At 45.2% G+C, this 20,293-nt stretch overlaps 1 long non-coding RNA gene across 4 annotated transcripts in view; it reads right to left on the bottom strand.

Moving 5' to 3' along the window:
* The window catches only part of LOC133141291 (uncharacterized), a 71,458-nt gene that overhangs the window by 32,993 nt on the left and 18,172 nt on the right, over nt 1-20,293 (bottom strand). Inside the window, exon 3 of one of the 4 annotated variants that reach the window (XR_009710069.1) lies at nt 12,863-12,971. The exons of the other annotated variants lie outside the window; for them this stretch is intronic. This is a non-coding gene — a long non-coding RNA (uncharacterized LOC133141291). Of the gene's footprint in view, nt 1-12,862; nt 12,972-20,293 lie in introns of those variants that run through there. 4 annotated transcript variants of the gene reach the window in all.

Genomic DNA, 20,293 nt, shown 5'->3' on the forward strand with positions numbered 1-20,293 from the left:
TGTGTGAGAGAGTGTGTGTGTGTGTGTGTGTGTGAGAGTGTGTGTGAGAGTGTGTGTGTGAGAGTGTGTGTGTGTGTGTGTGTGAGTGTGTGTGTGTGAGAGTGCGTGTGTGTGTGTGTGTGAGTGTGTGTGTGTGTGTGTGAGAATGTGAGTGTGAGTGTGAGTGTGTGTGTGTGTGTGTGTGCATGAATGTGAGTGTGAGTGTGTGTATAAATGTGAGTGCGTGTTTGTGTATGTGTGTATGTGTGAGTGAGTGTGCATGAATGTGTGTGTGTGTGTGTGTGTGTGTGTGTGTGTTTTAGAGAACAGATTTCTCAAGTTCTAGAAATGGTATGAGATAAGGAATGAAGAGAAAACAATAAACCCCCAAAAAATCCCCTCTCTATAAATGTTAGTTTTAGATTAAATCACTGCTTCTGATTAAAATGCTGATCTTTATTATGTCATTTTAGAATTTAGACGAATATAGAACCTACCAAAAACTGCACACACTCTCACACACACACTTGCATATACACACAGAAACACCTCATGGACAGAGTTGACAGAGACAAAGACAAAGACAAGAGACAGAGACAAAGTTTTCAAAACTTTTACCACTAGACTGCAATCCTGACCCCAAACAGCCTTTCTTCCCTTTGGACATAAAAACTTTTTGAATCCATTACTTTATCACACACATTTTATTTTATTTAGTATTTTTTTTGGGCTGAACCGTCTGCACTTTCCAGAGGCGTAAAACAGAGGAATTTGTGGGAAGTCTTTCCCGGGAGTGTAACTGAATCCCGGGCCAGATGAGGGTCTGGCAGCTCTCCAGACGGAGCGGGGAGAATTTACGGAGCGTCGTTACGGCGATGTTCGGAGACGCCGGAGCCGAGCGGTGACCCCGTGACCCCGCGACCCCGCGACCCGGCCGTATGCGGGCGCACACTGGAACCGCCCCTGGCCAAGGTGCCATATCCACATGGTTCCCGTGCCAACCGGTAATCCACGCGGGGCAGGTCAGGTGACAGCGGCGAGATTCCAGGTGGATCACTCGTAAGAACACGGGAAGCCTGTGTGCAGACCAGACCTGGGTTCAAATAGTATTTGTTTTGGATTCAAATACTGTGCTTCTGTGCTCTATTGATCTTGCCTGCTGTATTTAAACATGCAAGGAGGAGCAGATGGGCGGGGCTTACACTTTTGGGATCATTTCATTTGTTCCAATGCATCAGGCAAGCTTCGTCAAACGTAGAAAAGGATTTTAATCCAGAACAAATATTATTTGAACCCAGGTCTGGTGCTGACGGATGCGCTCTCTCACTTGGGTTCTCTTTGATGTACCTGACTGATAAGCACCCTGGCTGATATTGGTATGTACCTAAAGAAAAATCATTTCCACATGAACTTCTCAGGGAGCACATTTCTTCCATAGTTTGCCACACAAGATGTTGACCTCTTCAGTAATTCTACAGATACTGTATAATGAGTAATCAATCTGTATTACTATGTTTGTATATTCAACTATAATTCCATATTGTAACCTTTGATAACATCAATCCTTTTTTTTTTTTTTTTTTTTTTTTTTTACAGAGACACCATTTCCAGACTCAAGTGCAGGCAGGGCCGTAGCTAGAGGGGCCCACAGGGGCCCACAGCTGGAGAGGGCCAAACAAAAGTTCCACTAGGATGGAGGCCCCTTATGGGCCAGGTGGGGGGGGGGGGGGGGGCAGAATTCCTAGCTACGCCCCTAAGTACCAGTCTTGTGAGTGTGAGCAGAAGCATATTTCCTCACAGATATTTCATCATTCAGACATGTTACAGTTTGATCTGCAGATGCCCAGCTCCAATGTCTGTTTACAGCAACGCAGCTGGATCACTTCTGAGGTCGCATCTGAGGCAGCTTGTCCTCCTGCAGCCTCACAGCGAGATTTAAACCTGCAACCATTTTTTTTAAATCGCCCAACATTACGGCAAACTGCAATCTACCCGCTTGTTTTCGAGTGTCTTTCAAGACAACATGCCGTTCCATTCAATGCAGACACAAAAAAAATAAAAAATAAAGTCGCTTGCTAGTCAGTTGAGAAAAGACATGGTCCCATCGATGCAATCCAAGCATGCCAGAGAGCTAGCCAAAGAGGGGTCTGGGCCCTGGAAATAGAGACCTCATTGCCCCAGAGACAGCAGAAGTCTTCTCCCACAGGGGGGGTGGGGTGGGGGGCGGGGGTGATAACAGACCAGAGGCCAGCCCCCAGAGAAAAAGCCTCAATCCTGAGGGTTTGGCTCGTCTTCCCTAGCCCGCTTTGATACCAGTTATTAATCTCTCGCGACGCGCTGGACATCTCTGGGAAAAGGGAAGGGAACATGGCCGGGATGGAATAGCACAGATTCCACTGCAGCTCCCACTGTGAGAAGTGCGTCCTTCCAGCTATGACCGTCTCTAACCGCCCGGCCATTATGTCTTCTGATCAGATGTTTTATTTATTTTAAGAACTTTTAATACAACGATGGCTACGCCCACCCTGTGGGCTATGGAACATAATTAAGAAAATACACAAAACAAATACCTGAAATTATAATAAAAACTTTACTTTAGCAGCTGCTGACTGCCACACATCTCATTTTCTATGGTGAGCTCCACCCGGGCGGCCATTTTGATATCCAAGCGCACACTCATATTTCCTCAAAGGGCCCCAGAGCTACGCAGAGTCTTCCCAGTGACAGCTCACTGAGCTCAGGCCTGCAGGCGAACATCCCAGGGTCTGCTTTTCCGCAACATCGTAAAAAAAAAAAAAAAGACTGGAATTGCAGAAGTTCCAAACTGCTATTTGTCAAATTTATGGCCGATCGCTAGACCAATGCATCACACTGCTCCCTTGAGACTGTAGCTGTTGAGATTAATTCATTTAGCAGAATACCAGCAACCAGACTGACAATTCAGCATTTTAGTTTAGAATTATTATTATTCATATTAATTATTATTTTCCATGGATGATGTGCAGAGTGCATGGATACATAAATGCATCTTCCTGAAAAACATATACAGTATTTATGATCCTGTAATAGCACATGACTTCTAACAGGAAGCCTCACAGACAACCAGCTTGCATTAGAAGTGCACTCAATAGGAACGATCTCCGAAACACATTTCTGGTTGCTGTCCTGATAATTTCACTTCTATATATAATTCCATTTGAAAATGGAAGTTTTCCCAAGTCAAGCATTATTTATACATGACCTTACAGAATACGATTCCTCAGCTTTGTTCCAAAATGGGAACAGCCAATCAGGACTGTGGGACTGCTCCCCTGGTGCAACATACTCATCCGAAAAAGCTTGTCCTCAAAATACATGAAATAAGTTCTGTCCCCTGTAGGGTTAGGGTTATCCTAAGGTTGATCCCAATGTCTGTGACTGTTTTTTTTCCCCCTCTTATTACTCAGCCTCACAGTGGCTTCCTTGGCTTTCATTGGCAAATTTTCATCTTGGTCTCTGGTTGACAAATGCCAATAGCAGACTCCAAAGGCAATCAAAAGCCACAAATCAAGACTAGACACTGAAAGCTCTTATAAACCTGCACTAAGGAAGTAAATTAACACATCAGACTAATCGAAACACCTACAAAGCCATTTGCCAAAATGTTATGATGCCCTAAAACGGGGGAACTATGTATAAAAATATGAATCTAAAGGCCCTCAAATTAAATGTCCAAATGCTTACAGACTGCACTGTATGTTCATTTCGGAACAGCAATGACAAAATAAAGATTCTAAGTTGTCTATTCTGTGTTTCGCTTTTAACAGCAGTGATAAAAGTTGTGCTGCAGAAATGAAGTCATATATATGTAACAAACAGGTCTGCTATGTCCTCCATGACGGAGTGAGTGTGTGTGTGTCTGTGTGAGTGAGTGAATATTTGTGTGTGTGTGTGTGTTTGTGTGTGCGCGTGTGTGTGTGTGTGTGTGTGTGTGTGTGTGAGTGTGAAGGAGAAGCGCCCCGCAGTGGCAGTGTGAAACAGTGTGCAGAATGTAGAGTTTATGAAGGGCTGCAGGGCAGTAGGAGGTGTTTTAACAGCGCTGTTTAAATGACCAGGCCGTTAAACATCAAGCAGCCCGTCTGGCCGCAGAGCGAGCCTGGATTCGGGGCAGCACGCTGGATACTTTCACCCCGACCACCACTGTATCCGCCACCACCGCGTGCAGACAAGCCTGTTTCGAGAGACAATAATCAGACTCTTAACTTTTACTTGAAACAAAATATTCCAAGCTTGAGACCCGCCACTGGTGGTGGTCCAAGGCAAATATCTCACTTCATAGAGCCAGCACTGGGGGAGGGGGCCCAGCAGCCCTGAGACCTCAAAGGCCTTCTACACTTATTTAACAACCGTACGCACTCATACTGTGCACACACACGCATACACACAAATACACACAGACATGCGCAAATACAGACATGCACACACAAAAAAGCATGGGAAAATACCAACCCACACACACACACACACACACACAGATACGCACACACGCGTACTTGTACAACTACACATAAGTAATCACACATACAAATGCAAATACACATACATACACATGCATGCACACACAGAAATGCATTGAAACATACCAACACACACAACACACTAAATAAAAAAGTTGTTTTGTTGTTGTGTTGTATTGTTTTGTTATTTTGTTGTTTTTTATTGTTATTGTTGTTGTTTTGTTGCCATATTGTTGTTTTGTTGTTGTTTTTTTTTTTTTTTTATTGCTGTAGTTGTTGTTTTGTTGCTATTTTGATGTTGTGCTGTTGTTTTGTTGTTGTGTTGTTTTGTTGTTTTGTTATTTTGTTGTTTATTATTGTTATTGTTGTTGTTTTGTTGCCGCTTTGTTGGTTCGTTGTTGTTTTGTTGTTTTTTTTATTGCTGTAGTTGTTTTTTTTGCTATTTTGATGTTGTGCTGTTGTTGTGTTGTTGTGTTGTTGTGTTGTTGTAGCCAAGAGAGTGAGTATGTGCGCAGAGAAGGAAAAAGACAGAATGCGTCCCCTGATATTTGAAATTCGCTCATGGAAAATGTGAGCTCCGATCCCTGGCTTTTCATGATTTTAACACGGATGTGACACTAAGGACAGGAACGTTTCAGAGGCCAAAACAAAGACAGCTTTCCACATTAAACATGAATGCCATTTAATGTCTCTTTCCTGCACAGGCCAATTAAAAAACTGTGAGGCTATAGAATGTAATGTGACCTCATTCCAAAGACAAAGGGAATAACCAGCAACCAAAGCATTACACAGAACTGAAACCCTATTCTGGAAATCATGACATCAGCATCATAAAAACCCTTTTTGGAACCACTTTAACTGTTATTACTGGTGAAAGGTAACAGGTCGTATAAATACTAAGAGTCGAATGAAGAAATTACATCATGGGTATTTGTGTAGACTTAATTTGCTTCTCCGTAACTACATAAACAGTAACTTAGTAAAACATAGGATTTGTGCATGTATAGAAGAGTGTGAACACACAGGATTTGTGCATGTATAGAAGAGTGTGAACACACAGGATTTGTGCATGTATAGAAGTGTGTGAACACACAGGATTTGTGCATGTATAGAAGTGTGTGAACACACAGGATTTGCTGCTCTTTAAACGCATACATGGACCGGTTTGCTCATGCAATCGGTGCAGCCTATCTTTGCTGTATATGAGATAAAAATCAGGAGAGGAAAAATGCAACAAAAAAAACAAAAAAACAAATCGTATCATCGCGTTCCTTGCGGCGCTCCGGGGAGATTCTGGGAAATTAAAGGACAGGAAAGTCTCATCTGCCTGCTCCGCGGGAGAGACATTCCCAGTTTTCCGACATTTTGGCTGCCAGGAGGTTACATATTTCCTTGTGTGCTCCTCAACAAGTGGTATGAAATAAAGCCTTTTCACCAAATGGCAAAGCAGTTAGCATATCCCCACTGGACACAAGGTCACGAGGCTGGAACCCTCCCCCCTAACAGAGCGGAATCAATTTAGATGTTCTCTCAGGCAGAGCTGCTTCCTGTCTAGGGTGGGAGAGAACCCTGAACAACTACTATTAAAACAAAAACTGTGCGTGTGCGTGTGTTTGTGGATGCATGTGAGTATATGTGTATCTGTGTGCATTTTTGTGTGTCCACATGTGTGTCTATGTGAGTCTGTGAGCATGTGCTTGTGTGTGTGTGTGTGTGTGTGTGAGAGAGAGAGAGAGAGAGAGAGAGAGAGAAATGAGGGTGAATGAGTACATGCGTGTGAACGTTTGTCTCTGTGTATGTGGAGAATGTTGTGTGTATCTCTACATGTGTGTGCGTACTTGTCTGTGCATATGCATGTGCGTCTGAGAAAGAATCCCAGGGGTGGGGAGGGGTCTGGGTCTGGTTTATAGGATAATTTAGGCTGGGGTGATGAGGGAGGGTAACATTTATCCAAATCAAGGCCCTGTCCCATGGTATCTGGGCCCCAGCGAGAAGCAGCCAAAATCCCCCTGTCCAAAATGAACCAGTGTGACATTTCTACAGAAAAAGGCTGAAATTTCATTTCAGGGAGGAAATGATACCAGTCTAGACAGGATGTAGCACAGCATTATGACATCATCTGGAGGAATAAAGTAGGCATTCTGCACCTGTTCCCCCAGGGCGTCGCTGATGCGTTTCCTGTCCATGCCAGGTCGGTTAAACGGCATTTGAAGCACTGAACCATGGGAACAGTGTTGGGACTGTCCTCACATTCTGAAATAAGCTATTTAAAATCAGAGCTTAACCTTTTAAGGCATAAGATCACAAACACGAGTTTAGAATGCTCTTAACTGAATATTCTAATGCTGATGTCATAATTCCCACTGGTAACTAAAAGCAATGGAGTTCTAGAACACTGACTTAAAACTTCAAAGGGTTAATCAACAGGACAAACTTCACGGCACATTTTCCCTGCTTCATATTTAATTTATTTGCAGAGAGAGGAATTAAGGGATGCCATTGCTTCAGTGGTGTTGAAGTAAAGGAGGAGGACTTAAGATGATGTCATATTCAAGGGTTACCAGTCTCTGGTGTGGATGCCAAATGGAAAGTTTCAGCAACGATGTTGGTGTAACGCAGATTAGAAGTTTATTATTTCTGTATACAGACAGGTACACATTTGTAAATATGCTATTCTTTTGTAAGCAAACCCAGGTCTTGGCTGGTTGAATTTCCCATTGTGAATAATTACCTGTTAGGCAGTGGACGCAGACTTACTCTGTGTCACTCTGGGCAAACCCTTTACGGTTGGCATAGACGTATTGCGTAGAAGGCTAGGGGGAACATCGGTGACTGCTAACACACAATCGTAATTTCAGCGCTTTCAAAAAACGGTTCCACCAACCAGCTGTTGTTGTTGTGTTCTGCTCGATCATGAACGCTGATTGCGGTTTGGTTTAGTTTTTTGTCCTGACGTTTATTTTGATTTATGGCGCTACATTTTTTTTCCCTGCTAACAATTATGTAAATGTGCGTTTTCCTGCCTGAGGGAGGGGGAACATTTGGGAAAGGTTTAAAGCGAAGGGCTGAGCCCGGGCCTGCTTTCTAAGGCCCATTGAGTTGTCAGGACTTATTGGGGGGCAGTTCCGGTGAGGGAAAGCACACCATTACTGCCTGCTCCAAATAACGCCACGGAGACAGAGAGCCTTTCCTAAAGAAAACCCTGGAAAACACATCTTCCCACCAGAACGTGTCGTTCAGAAGCAAATGCCGGGATTATATGAATCAATTATTCATTTACGGTTTACAATTCAGACAATTCGCAAATGCTTTTAACCAAAGAGCCCAAATTCGACATATACAGCCACCGCGCTAGAGAAAAGTGAAGCTTCAGTCAGCAGTGCCACAAAACATGCAGAATCAAAAGGAAAGAATGTCGTTTTTTTTTAACGGAACACTAATTGCGGTGCAGCGTGAAAATGTGGCGTGTAATATTTATTTTTATGTTTATTCATCAGTAAATTGAGATCTTATCCCCCGCCGGTTTGATTCGGAGCAGATGCCGGGGCTTGTCGACCGGTGATATTTCCTCAGGCGTGCCGTCACAGGAGAGGCTGTGTGACTGCGGTCTGTGGACGCATCGCTGGGGGACGCCACAGCTGCGGAACCGCACCGCGTCAGAAACCCCACGCAACCCGCCGGGCCAGACGGGCGTGATCGCCGGCGGCTGCACGGAACACTCCGCCCCCGCAGAGCGGCTTTTTCCCCATTTTTTATTCCCAAATTTGAGGCGGGCAGACTTACCGATTTTCCCACTCACAGTCTGAAGATGGAAAGATAAAAAGAGCCGTACAACTGAAAGTGAATTGAAGTGAATGCAGTGTGAGTCACAGCGGGTTTTTGGGATGTCATTTAAGCCTGATGAGGACCCACCACGTGTACAAGGCTCTTCTACTGCAGCAACATGGCCCTGACTCCTCTTTTAACTCATCCTGTCCGCTGAGATCTCCTGAGACACCAGGTACCCACTTTCCCCACACCTCCCTGCCCTTTCCTGTGAAGCCTAGAAGATTCTCTGAACCCCCCCGCCCGGAAATCACCCCAAAAACAGGAGCAGGAACACAGCTTTCAGCATGTGTGAACACGTGAGGGCCAGGAGGCTGCTCACAGATAAACTGAAGCCCACAGTCTCAGGATCAGTGTTAAATAATACGTCAGAGAAAACAACATCATGAATGAGTGTGTTTATTCACTCAGTGAGCACTTTGTTAGGTAGACCTGTACACCAGCTTGTGAATGCAAATATCTAATCATGGTCAAGAGGTTCAGCTGTTTTTCAGAACGAATGTCAGAATGGGGAAGAAATATGATCTAAGTGACTTTGACTGTGGAATGATTGGTGGTGCCAGACAGGGTGGTTTGTGCATCTCAGAAACTGCTGATCTCCCGGGATTTTCACACACAATGGTCTCTTTGCAGAGAATGTTGCGAATTAAAAAAAAAAAAAAACATCCATTGAGCAGCGGTTCTGCAGACGGAAACACCTTGTTAATGAGAGAGGTCAGAGAAGGGCCAGACTGGTCAAAGCTGACGGGAAGGTGACAGTCACGCAAAATGTATACAGAAGAGCATCTCTGAACACACAACGCATCAAACCTCTAAGGTTACAACAGACCAATAAGACCTAATGAAGGGCTCACTGAGTGTATATGCATACTGGATAATGTTATTCACAATAATATTTAGACATGCATTAAAAAATTGACATATTTACGCATGGGGAAAAAGTTTTAGGTCTGTGGTTTTGAAAGTTAAGATAAAAAGTGATTTGGTGATCTTAATAAAATCAAACCATTGTCAAGCATTAACACTAACCCACCCAAAAGCAATTTTCTGTCTGAGTAAATCAGGAACATTTCTTAACAGTCACTGTCGAAGCACCCTTGTGTTACCCCTTCACCAAACATAATTAATATGCAAGATAAATTCTGTCAAGGAATACATTACTCTTCTGACAACCGAGGTGCTGTTTTACAATCTGGACTCGGTAAAGGATATTATGTTTATTGTAGGCCTTGACGTGCCAAAGAATTCCTGAAAGCAGCAAGCTCGCTCTCCGTCCCAAATATAGGTAAATACGATGTGGGGAGGCAGCGGGTGAGGAAGGGAGGGCAAGCTCTGGATTGTATTATGGTATTTCCAGCAGGGTGGTCCGGGGAGCTTGCGTGGAGCAGTAAATTTTAAAACCCCACTCCTCTCTCCAAAACAACTCGCCTTGCTCCCTGACGCAGTGGCCAAGCGAGCCCATTAACCATTTATGGGAGAAGGCAACACGGGCCCTGTACAGCTGATAGAGACCGTCTCCTGTTTTATACTGTACAGCTGATAGAGACCGTCTCCTGTTTTATACTGTACAGCTGATAGAGACCGTCTCCTGTTTTATACTGTACAGCTGATAGAGACCGTCTCCTGTTTTATACTGTACAGCTGATAGAGACCGTCTCCTGTTTTACACTGTACAGCTGATAGAGACCATCTCCTGTTTTACACTGTACAGCTGATAGAGACCATCTCCTGTTTTACACTGTACAGCTGATAGAGACCGTCTCATGTTTTACACTGTGCAGCTGATAGAGACCGTCTCCTGTTTTACACTGTACAGCTAAGAGACCGTCTCCTGTTTTACACTGTGCAGCTGATAGAGACCGTGTCCTGTTTTACACTGTGCAGCTGATAGAGACCGCCTCCTGTTTTACACTGTACAGCTGATAGAGACCGTCTCCTGTTTTACACTGTGCAGCTGATAGAGACCGCCTCCTGTTTTACACTGTACAGCTGATAGAGACCATCTCCTGTTTTACACTGTACAGCTGATAGAGACCGTCTCCTGTTTTACACTGTACAGCTGATAGAGACCGTCTCCTGTTTTACACTGTGCAGCTGATAGAGACCGTCTCCTGTTTTACACTGTGCAGCTGATAGAGACCGTCTCCTGTTTTACACTGTGCAGCTGATAGAGACCGTCTCTTTTTTTACACTAATAAATGTGCTCACACATGCTTTTTTGCGAGGCCTTCCAGGTTTTTTTACACTGCCAAGAAAACTGCGTAGTTGCTGATGCACTCTTGGTGAAAGTCCAACAAAGGGGAACAAAGCCAGCCACTACAGGCCCTTAATTGGAGGCTGTGGGCCTAATTTCGCCAAGCAGGGCAGGCGCAAAAGCAATTTAGCACAAGCAGGTTTGTTTTTCTTTGAGGCCGTGCAGTAGTCCACTTGCACTATGGCTGACATTTTCAGCTCTTTTTCTGTGATCACATCACTTTCCCCCAACCGGATATGTTTACATTGTGGTATTTTATTTATTTACTTTTGCAGCAGGGATTCCTATTTGAGATCTTGTCTGAAAGATTTAAATAGTTTTTCGGTAAAACCTGCAAATCATTACTCCAATTATTCTGTTCCCTCTGTTCTGTTACTGAGAATGCATCACTCCTAGGGAATGTGCGGTGTTCTGTTCTGGCATTGCCTCGTTGAATTCGTCTCACCGTTGTTTGGCTGTTCTTTCGCACTCATCATCGGCAATCGCCCTGAAGCCCATTAGCTCCAGCACAGCTATCTACGGTTACTCCACTCCATTTAGTGAAATATCATAGTGCACCAACACTGGCAAAAGTATCCCACGGTGCATTGCGCTTGGTCACAACCCAAGCAACCAGGAGGGCGTGTTCAAACAAAAGCGCCGAAAGAGATGAACGATATCTTATTTTATCAATGAGCTGGTGTCATGGAAGCACACCGTGCTTCAAGTGGCGGTGTTCTGAGGAAGCAGTATGTCCGCCGCGGTGATTAGCACGTATGAGGGGAACAGAACGTCTGTAATTAACGTGCTGCAGTGGACCGCGCTCGTCCGTGATGCCAGGGCAGAGCCGTATGAAACTCTACTCCTCATTACGGGCCGGACAAAGCCGCGGTGACCGCCATCTCTCTCCGCAGGGCAGTAAATGAGAGGGGCTGTTGTCTTTGTTTCTGCTGATCATTCGAGATGGGAAGTTCCCACGATCCCCCCCTTCCCCCCGCACCCTCCTGCCAATCATGAGTGACGGAGTGATATGAATGACCTATTGTCCGCAGGAGGGGTGGCGAGCCGCAGCCAGCGCAGTGCCTGTGGCCTACATTCACTCGAACCGCAAAGCCGTTTCGTCTTTAACTCTTGAGTTGGGGGGAAATAAACATAATAGCGATAACAAAAAGTTCAATTCAGTTTCTGGCATCGCTTATAAAAAATTATCAATTCATTTCTGAAGTTACATTAAATAATGTATCAATAATCGCTGGCTTTGGTTTGGTTCTCATAGTTAAGGACAGTGCTGGCGCTTTGTGGCTAGATTTAATGAGGTTGAATCTCCTCAAGCTAAGGTCGGATTTCTCCTCTTCCTGTGAGAACTCTGTGGGTGACAGTCTCGGGGAAACAAGAAATGCTGAGACTCGAAGAACAAGATGAGGTCCGCTTCAAACCGAAGATCTTTTGGTTAGAGAATAACTTGGCTTCCTGTTTGTTAAATAAAAATCTTTTTTTAAATCATATTGTACTAATTTTCCCCTTGGAGATTGATGTCAATCTAGCCTATCTATCTGAGGATGTTATGGTACTGACATAGTGATTCTATACAGACACTTCTGTGTCTAATCAGAAGATAGACACGTATGAGACACTGGTTGATGATAGACACGTCATCAATCTACAAGGGGCCTTTGTCTACATATCCACCCCATAAAACACAGGAACATCTAAATGTGTTTTTATTTGCCATTCTAAATATGTTAGCGGTGGAGTCAAGCAAATACGGCTCAGGCAACTGCTATCTAAGAAATGGTTTAGTCTGCGTTTGTTTTCTTCTGTGGATTGTATTTTATCAGGTTAGCATTAGATTTCATGGTGGTCCCGACCCTCCGTGATTCATACAATGTTTCCAAATGAAAAGGAATTGACTTAAACAGTCCTCGGAGGTAGCACGATTAAGAACAGCTCTATGTATACAAACACAGACTGCCAAAACCTATTCCTGCTACTCTGGAGTTTGCAATTGTCACAGGTCTAAAAGCAGAGCTACGTGGCGCACTTGAAGAGTTTATAAAAGTATGACGTTTCCCGTATGATCTGTAATGGTTTGGTCGGCGCTGGGGCAGCACAGTTCAGCTGAATCATGAGGGTTACTCTCCCAAGAGCTCAGGAATGAGCAGAAGAAAAAAAAAAACAGGGAAACAGAGACCGTGGAACTGGAGACATATTTTTTAATGTGTAATTTCAGGACACGTAGCAGGACTGAGCCAACCAGAAAGCCGTGGCCTTTATTTATTTATTATTTTTAGCCATTTAGCAGAGTTACTCTGAAGGAGGAATGGCTGAAAGGCTGTTTGCGCTCGATGAATCCTGTCGGGTCTCTGTCTGCCGGACAGGCTGCGGTGCGTATTTCAAGGCGGAAAGAATGAAAGCTGTGGCTCCTGGTTCAGGGTCATCTGAAGAGTCAAGAACAAGAATCCCTCACGGACTCGCAACAGGAAGTCATCGTAAGAGCGGCAATTAGAGTGCCGGCGAGGGAGAGCCTCTTCCCTTCAGACGCGAAGCGCTCTCCCCGCCGCCCGCTGTGTTGTGGCAACAGCCACGTCGCCACAACACGCCGGCGATGCTGGAAGAATGCCTAATTAAAAAACGGCTAAGTCAACACGCCCAGAACTTGCCCTCATGCTGAAAATTAATTGGACTGGACTGGCAGCCTTTGAACTGGTCTGTGTGGGCGTACAAAGATCCTAGAGGGATAAAGATCCTGCTTGACGAATCATATCTAGAAAAGAGGACTCAGTTCCTGACCATAAAGAGCTCTTTATTAAATAACCTCATTGCAACACCGCTTTCCCTTCTTATCAATGAACATTAATTCATGTTTTTTTTTTTTTCCTTTGAAGTTTCGTCATCATTCATAAAGTTTAAGATCTAAATTTAACATGTGAAGCTCACTAACAATAACAACACAACACAGACACCGGTCCGAGCGGCCCTGGTGTGAGTCACAGGGCAGTGGGCAGACCGTGACGTTCTGAGCTCCGAGTGGCTCTGTGGGGGGGAGGTTTACACTTCATCGTCTCCGCGCGGCGAGGCCTGGAGATTTACGCTGGCGGCGCGGCTAGCTGGCCTCGCGCGCCCGTTCCCCGGCCGGCTCTGTTTACACCGGCGTCCCTCCGGCGGCCATGTTTGTTTAAACTCACACGTCAGGCCACCGCCGCCGCGTAACGACCGCCCCCATCTAACGGGGGGGGGGGGACCTAAACCCAGCCCGCATGCCCATTCTTACTGTAAATATTTCCACAGACACGCATTTATTTTACGCCGGCTTTCAAGTGGTTCCCCCTCCCCCCCTCTCCCTCTCCCTCTCCCTCCCTCTCCCTCTCCCTCTCCCCGCCGCTCCTCAGGCTGGGGAGAGAAGGGTTCAGACATCCCCGGCGTTGTCGTGCATTCGGCGCTGTTGTTCGAGGGTGTGTGAGTGTGCGTGCAGCGCCCTGCTGCAACCACAGCCAACGTTCCTGTATCAGTTTTTAAAAAAGGCTGCTGACAGGAATGTTTCTATAACCGCTAAGATACAGTATCAACCGCCGAGTTTCCTTGTGCCTTTGGGCGACAGAACGACATCGCTTCTTTCTGGAAGAGAGCCGCCACCACCAGGCTTTAGCATCCACTCACACTTTCTCCATTTTCATGTGTACACATTATCAAAAACGTGTAGCACATTCCTAAGTAATGGAAACACACGAGATATGTTCATCTGAAGGCGCTAGGCAATCGTGACTGCACAAGCTCGCTGTGTGTTGTATGCAGACATACTGTACTCTCTCACACACACTCACACACACACACACACACACGTTCCTACCTCTAATCAGACGTCTTATTTCCCAGCTTTTCTGGGAGGATGACCAGGGAGCGGACGGATTTGGGATGTACAGTCCCAAGCGTCTGCCCCCGTGCTGACTGACGGGGGGAAGCAGAGGGTGGGGGAGGAGAGGGAATCACCGTGTCTGAGGGAGGCGTTCAGCTCTCATTAGCCAGCGGGCTTGATCGCAGCGACCCTGACAGGCTCCAGATGGTTCTGTGGATGCGCATTCCACGCCGTGACTTACGGGAAACCTCCGACCGAGGAGGCCAACTCGACGGGGTCCGCTCCCCTCCGGAGGAGCCACGGCCCTGGCCTCTGCCCAGAGGGCCCGGAGGAGCCAAAAACTACCGCCACATACGTGCTTCTTATCTCCTCCACCTGGGCTGGATGTGTGGAACACTAACTCTCATACACAGAGTTAGTATGTTACTATGGTAGGTGTGTTGGGAACCTGGAAGAAGTACATTTTGTTGTGTATTTGCAGATTTGAACAAATTGGCAAAACCTGAAAACCTATCTCCAGGTTCCATTTTCTTTTCCTCAAAACTCTGGACGTACTGCACTGTTACTGTACAACTTCACTGGACAAACTGTGCACACTGGTCCCAGGACTGTGGCAACTACATCACTAAATTTAGCAACTTTTCAGGAGCAAATGAAAATGTAACGGATACAGAAGACTCCACAAACCAGACCCTGTGCATATATTATGTGAAAAACCAGACATTCTGGTCCGAAACCAAAAATCAGACAGCAGTACTCCCCGTAGAGAACGTGTGCAGCACCTCTCCTTCATCTCTCTGGCCTGTTTCACCTCTAAGGGCTACTCCAGCAATTGAGTTCATGCCAGTTCTGGGTTCAAATCGTATTTGTTTTGGATTAAAATACTTTTCTGTGCTCTATTGATCTTGCCTGGTGCATTTGAGCCGATGGGTGGGGTTTACACTTTTGGGTTTTCATTTTTCCAAATACAGCAGGCTTGACTGAATTCGAATCCGGAGCGCATACTATTTGAACCCGGGTCTGGTTGAGGTTGGAGTGCGTTCCCACGGTCAGAGCGGACGACCTCTCTCCCCTGGCCTGCGTCTCGCCGTGTGGTGTGAACGGGAGGTGTTCGGGCGTGGCAGGCCCGTGACGCGGCAGAATCCACACTCGCTACCATCCTGCAGTGGCTCGGGCAGCGTAAACACCACTTTCATAGATTTCGCTCCGTGTGGTGTTTAACAAATGCACGGCAATGTTTTCAGGGGGAGAAAGAGGGAGTTTTTCTTCTTTGGTTTTGAACGCTGTGAGACCGTGGCAGAGGGCTTTCGGTGCCCAGAGCTGAGTGACATTTTATGAGAGGTTCTGGGGAAACCGCTAAAGCTACACACATTCTTGAGGTCTTAAAAAAATATGACAGCTACAATATGATACGTGTGTGAATTGTAGCCTGCAGCAAGATGAAAGAGAAGGAACACCCTTCCCTTAACTGTGTGTGTGTGTGTGTGTGTGTGTGTGTGTGTGTTTTCGTGTGTGTTTGTGTGAGTTTGAATGTGTATGTGCATGCGCGTGTGTGTGCAGCAGAAGATGTTACTATATATGCAGTCATGAGAAAGGAATAGCCATGTATGGTTCTCATTTCCTCATTTCGGTCCGTTTAGATTATGAAGAGATTATGAAAGATTATCCAGGAAATAGAGGTGGAGGCACTATTTTATTAATAATATATGGCGGTGCTAAAGGTTACCCCTCCCCACCCCGTCTTCACTTCAAAGTACATTTAGATTATGATGCACAAATTATTATAAACCAATTATTATTATTGTTGTTGTTGTTGTTGTTGTTGTTGTTGTTTTTTAAGTGAAATAGTTCTCCTGGAATTCAGCTATGTTTACCTCAACCTGGTTATTATTATTTTCTTATTTCTGTTATTTCAGACACACCCAACAGGGTCTTAATGAGAAACACATGAGCACTCTGGCAGTTACCTTACATCATGTCAAACGTGGGGAAGAAATACGAGCCCTGCATTCTAGAACAAAGTCAGTAGCATTTGTCATGGGGAGGGGGTGGGGGGAAGGGGGGGGGGGGGCAACGCTCCAAAACACATTTTTCCTCATTCTGGAATGTTTCGAGTCTGCAAACGAAGGACCTCCTCACTCTCGGGAGTCATTGTGGCTGGGAATGTCCACTCCAAACCGGGACACGGTTAAAAAGGAGAACCCCGAATGCAGGACTTGAACCACGAGATTTCATTCTTTATCTTTATTAATATGATTTCAAAACAGTCGAGCGCAAACAAGCCATTCATCTCCACTGCGCAGTCAGGGAAATTCTGATGTTCCAGCTTTGGCATTTTCTTGTCTTGCCAAAACAGAGAGAAAGATGGAAACACTTATCAGCACAACTGCACAAGAGAGCGGCTAATAATTTACTTAAAGAAAGCACATCTGGTTTGCCTTCTCAGAGCCAGGGCTAAGAGTCTGTCACATGACCTTATGGACTCAGCCAGGCAGTGGCTGACAGTAGGCCAGTTAAAGAAGAATCTTACAGGAAACAAAGCCATTGGCTACCATTCAGTGTCACACATTAAAAGACTTGTTTACTATTTTTTAATAAGGCCAAAGTTTGTTTATGAATACACTGCAAGCCCCTTGCAAGCAGCTAATGTCTGCATGTTTGTTTCCGGTGTCTTGCATGGATGAAGCAAGTAAAAAATTATGAGTTTGTTTCAGGTGTTACAGGCTGTTTTTGGAGGCAGGGTTGATAATCTCCCAAATTCAGCACTCTGAGGCATGCGTGTGTGTGTGTGTCTGTGACCTATGGGTGTATGTGTGTCTATGTATGTGCATGTGTGTGTGCGCGTGTGTATACACACAGTGTATTTAAGGTATTCAGTCGGCGAGCTCCACGCTGTGTTGCCTCAAACGGAGCAGCTGCCATTGCTGTTATTGTACCTCACAGTAATGGCTCCCACTCTAGTCACAGGCAGCAGTCCCCCCAGGCTAACATGCGATGTTTCTTCAGTTACTCCATTCTGCAAAAATGGGGCTAAAGTGCAAACTGAACGTGAGCTTTGTCTCGGACTGGGAATGGGAACGCCACGACGGCACGTCGCAATTCCTTGGACAGACTCAAGCAGGGCTTCAAACTTGAGCACCCCCACCAAGGTTTCATTCCTGTTGGAATTCCAGGAAAACGGCTAACATGACCATGAAAAGGACCCACGTACTGTAGGCTTAAGACAGGGGTGCACAACTCCCGGTCCTGAAGGGATAGTCTGCGTGCTGGTCTTTGTTCCAACCGATTACCTTAGTTTTAGTTTTCTGGCAGCTCCATAAACTATACTGGTTCACTCCAGTACTTGAGCGCAGTAGAATTCTTTAGCACTGCACATTAGCAGTCAGCAGCTGTAGCTGGTGCTTATACAAATGTCAGAGCAAGATAGGATTGAGCTGATTAAATAATTAGAAGTTGGCAGAAAACCCTGAAACGGAGCGGCCCAGGTTCAAGCCAATAGTAAGTACCTGTGAGCACGGTAACAGCTGAGAGAACTCTCCAGCCGATCCGCCTCAAATCAATACTCTCTCTGGCAGCTGGCTGGCTGGAGGCTGCCATATCAGACAAGGTCTTTGTCTTTAGTTCTCTCAGCGCAGGGAGCTTTTCATCTAAAGGTGAAAGCAGAATTCATAAGCTGAACTGAGTCTTTATGACCGTGGAGCCAGGGGCTTGGCCGCGTACACTGCCAGGCTGATCTCTAATGTCATAACTAATAAAGCGTAGGCCCCTCGGTCGGGCCTGCACCCTCCTCAGGACTGGATCTCGCAGAGTGAGAGGCTTATGTAACGGCCCGGCAGCTGGGAACACTTAAACCGAGCAGGGAAATTAAACTATAGAAAAAAAAAAAACAACATCAAGGTTTCCTGCATTTCAGATTCTAATGGTATAAGACTGACGTCTTTTTCTAAGCCTATTTCTGCTGGGAGCTTGTTTAATATTTTGTCTGCCAGCGTTTTCCGTGTTTCTGTTAAAGTTCCCAGGGAAGAATGCGAAACACAGCCACTAATGAAGGACTCCAAAACCAACAACGGCCACGCCACTCCAGCGTCCGCACAGAAATTCTCCACAACTTCCGAGAATCAGGCTCCGCTCAAAATTACACCATTTAGCTTTATCTCAGACTTTGTAAAGCTTTGATGCATAATGGTACAACGATTTGCAGAGTTTTAGATAATGGTATGCAGATTATAATGGCGACTGGAACCTTAGTTTCTTTCCAATTTCCTTTTCTTATCCATTAGACTAAATGTGATGGTTCAAGCTCTCAAGTAGCATTCAGCTTTAAAGATCAAAAAAACTCTTGAAAACAACCTTTTTCTTTATCTAATCACTGTAATGACCCTCCAGGCACATAACTGAACTAGTCAGACTCCAAGATAAAAACATAAAATGCTCGCTATTAAAACTCTTACTTCATAAAGAATTTACATTTAGCATTTGTTTAAAAGTCATGACTTCAGAACCACAAATGAACACAGTCATTATCACCAGCTTTAGTGAATAAGATTATTACCTATAACTAATAAACAATCCAGCTACATTGGGCATGTCCACGAGTTTTGCTCAGAAAAGCAAAATGCATCTCTATTCTGTGACCACATAGTCCTGTGGTTTAATGGGGGTACTTAGTAAATCATGTTTCAGTCCTCATGGTCTACAAACCTTTAAAGCTTGAAAATCAGAAACCCACTCTTGCAGCCATATATTATATTCTTAAACTGAAATGGTGACTATGGGCCTGGTTTTCCTCAGTCTCTATACAATTTCCTTCAGTGTTACAACACAGTAGAGCCTCTGAAGCTTATTGAATGTATGTTTTTATAAATCTACTGATAGAGCGCCGTTGTGAGAATTCAGCCTTTCGTCTGGATCCCTGTTATTGTATTATTTGTGTGGCGCAGCAACAACAACAAAAGCAAAAAGAACCCGTGACATATTTTCAATATGGAGGCGAGCGGGATACTTCTGCGCGCTGAGCGATCTGGCCATGGGAGGAAATGCGTGTCAGGGGACGGACCCCTGTCTGCATGCTTTATCCATGCCTCATTTTTGAGGCCAATGAATTCCAGATGTGCGCGCTGGAAAGTAAGTGAAATTGAGTTGGGGCGCAGTACATGTACTTCCTGCAGGCTGACCCTTTATCGATCACCTAGGACACGCTGTTGCCAAGAGACGACAGCGGACTAATACTGACACCTACCCCGCCACCTCCTGCCCGCCCCCCCCCGCCCAGAACCCGGGCTACCCCCGCCATCCCCATAAAGAAAAGCTTAAGGGTGATATGAATACAGTTTTCCAGATATGCCTGTCTGTTTTTTTTCCCAGGTATCCTATTTCCTCCATGGAAAATACACTCTCAGCAGAAAGACATTGTCTGCAGAAATACAAGAAGAAATGCAGGAACTTCCTCTCTTCTCCTCTGGAGACTTTGGTTGTCATGGCTACTTAAAGACACCTTAACTTGTTTTATGAAATGCCAGCACTGCGTGACCATACTTCTATGATTTCTTGCTAGGGAAACTCACCATGATTGAAGATAAATATTGATTCTAAGCTTGCTATAAATGGAAAATTAGCATTTGCGAAGCTAATTCTCACTTGTCTCGTGAGTTGAGCAATAGAGTGTGTGCTTGGGTGCGTGTGGTCTGCTTATAAAATATAACCAAGGTAATGAAGCCGTGGCTGAAAGACAAATTCTGGTTTCTCTTTTTAATAAACAGCCACCCCTGACAGAGGGGGGGGAAGAGGGGGAAAGAGAGGATTTCTCCACGGTGTTGAAATGAAATTTCCTCTCCTGGTCTGTATTTTCATCAGAGGGGAATGCGTGAGTAAATTCCTTAACGTGCAGAGGTTTTTTCCCCTGCTCTC

This window comes from Conger conger, chromosome 11 (assembly GCF_963514075.1).
Source record: "Conger conger chromosome 11, fConCon1.1, whole genome shotgun sequence".
Classification (NCBI taxonomy): domain Eukaryota; kingdom Metazoa; phylum Chordata; class Actinopteri; order Anguilliformes; family Congridae; genus Conger; species Conger conger.